This window comes from Akebia trifoliata, chromosome 4 (assembly GCF_017979445.1).
Source record: "Akebia trifoliata isolate Shusen 1 chromosome 4, ASM1797944v1, whole genome shotgun sequence".
NCBI classification, from domain to species: domain Eukaryota; kingdom Viridiplantae; phylum Streptophyta; class Magnoliopsida; order Ranunculales; family Lardizabalaceae; genus Akebia; species Akebia trifoliata.
In genome coordinates this window covers 14,241,980-14,244,487 of record NC_141378.1, presented here as the reverse complement: position 1 = coordinate 14,244,487, position 2,508 = coordinate 14,241,980, and the positions used below count along the sequence as shown (strand labels likewise).

The 2,508-nt window shown below is 38.5% G+C and overlaps 1 pseudogene; it reads right to left on the bottom strand.

The window, feature by feature from the left end:
• Window positions 1-1,886, bottom strand: LOC147404000 (alkane hydroxylase MAH1 pseudogene; annotated as a pseudogene).
• Window positions 1,887-2,508: the final 622 nt, after the last annotated feature.

The following is a 2,508-nucleotide window of genomic DNA, read 5'->3' as shown; positions in this document are numbered from 1 at the left end:
TAATATTGGCACACCATTTATTCCAATTCCCACCTATAAGATTAACAATAACATAAAATTATCAAACACAAATCTCTTTAATTATATAAGATAAACAGTAACATAAAATTATCAAACACAAACCTATTTAATAATAATTAACTTCAACTAGCAAGGCATCAAGCAACCCTTTCTTTAATTCTAACCTTTAATCCATTCTCCATATGAAGCACAGCTGATGGTTTTGGCTTAACAATGTGACCTTCCACCAATTCAACATGGAAATTGAAGAGCACAGCGGCAGTCACTAGCTTCATCTGAGTAAAAGCCATATCCCTACCTAAGCAATTTCTTGGCCCAGCATTGAAAGTGTAGAACTTGGACAATGGTATTGGGCTTAGCTTCCCATTCTCATCCATCCACCTCTCTGGCTTGAATTCCAAGCAATCTTTCCCCCATAACCATTCCATCCTTCCCATTGCATACATTGAGATTAGAATCTTCATTCCTGGCTTCACGATGGTTCCATCGGGAAGTACATCATCCTTATCGACACCTTTGTGATTGATAGGAAGTGCCGGGTATAGCCTTAAAGCTTCACATAATGCCGCTTGTAAATACACCAATCCTTTTAAATCTTTTGAGTTAAACACATAAGGCCTTTTTTCTTCGATACCAACTTCATCTTCGGTATTCTTCGAGTAAACAAGCTTCAATTCTTCTAAGATCTTTGCCTCCACACGCGGTGTCTTGGCAACCAACCAAAAGAACCAAGCAAGAGACGTACCCGTTGAATCTCGACCGGCGAATAGGAAGCTCAACCCAGTATCCCTTAGGAATCCATCATTCTTGGGTATCAAATCATTCTTGTTTTCTTCTTGGGCAATCATGTAAGTTGCTATCACATCTGTTTCTTTTACTCCTCTAAGCAAGTCTTCTCTCTTCGATGAAATGTGAGGAGCCAATTGACGATCTATAGTCTTCCATGCCTCATTCAATTTCTTCTCTTTACCGATCTTCAACCAACAACAAAACTTCCACCAAGCTTTAGGCATTACATGCCTATAGAACAGACCTTCCGTTGCACCATCGATCGCTCGAGCTAGTTCATTATCGGGGAGACCTATCGAAAGACAATTAGGATTTTTCCCGAATATAACAGTGAAAATGCTATCGAAAGCGTATCTTAAGCATACATCTTCCATATCTATAATAGAAGATTGTTTTGCAACATGTGATAATAAAGGAAGGAGTGAGTCTTTAACCACAATTTGGCTCGTGCTAGCTATGAAACTTCGAAATTCTTTCGATTGAAAGGTTAAGTTTGCCATCTTCCTCTGTGCATGCCATTCTTCAAAGTCCACAGTGAAGATCCCTTTGCCTAATACATCAAATGTCTCCATGTAGGAGGCTCCTTTGGGAAAATTGGAGAAATTGGTCTTGACAATATTATCCACGTTGCATGGATCACATGTGTACACTACATGTAAACGACCGAAAATCGGTCCTTTTACAACTATCGTTCTACCAACCTCGTTGGCAAGCTCAACAGACCACTCGTGAATTCGATGAGCATTTTGTAGGACAGATGGGATTTCTTCCAAGATGGGCCAGTGAACCAAGACTTTATTCTTGTTCTTTAGGTACCATTGTATGGTGAGGAAGCAAATGAATGCAAGGAAAAATTGAAGCCACCTCTTCAGGTGATACTCTAAGTCTAAGGACCATAGAATGGTCTGCAGCTCCATTTTTTTTAGAGGGGGGATAATGAGAATGGGAGGTGAAGAAGATTTATTTTATAGAAAAAAACTACACTTTCTTATCTCTCGACAACTTGATTTAATGTTAACCAACCTTCCAACTTATAGTTAAGTAATGAATGGGTGAACCAGGTACTTAAACAATCATAGTATTAAGATCATGGTTTCAGATCTCAGTTGGATGTCGTTATGGACGAGACCGAGCTGTCTGTCTTGGATGAGTCATCTCATCTCGGAGAAGATAAACCACTTAACACGGTTTGCATTATTTATCAATATATATTTTTGATGTATACATGTAATAAAATCATCTTGGACAAAAGGGTTGTGAGTCAGAATCATGGGATAAGATTCATTTTTAAAATGGAAAAAAAAAAAAAAAACACAGGAAAATGCTCGAGTGACATTAGAATTCACATCATTTTGCACATTGCTGATGGGTGTGTGCATGTAACCAAAGATGCTTTTCATCCTCCAGATACGGGTGAAAAGTATTTACGGTTATGTGCACATTTCCACGTTAGCAACGAGTGAAATAATGTCACATTCCAATATTAGCATAAAAAATTTGAAGGTGTACTTAATTCCTCTCAACGTGTTCCCTTAGGGCACATGTTAACAGGACCCATTTATCAGTTGGCTTTAATTGATTATAGTTCACTGACCCATACACCATAGCCTATGTTGCCAGTGGCCCTGTTTTAAATGAATCGAAATCATAATTGAATGAATTTGGCAAAGTATGTCAATGAGCCTGCACCAACCCCCT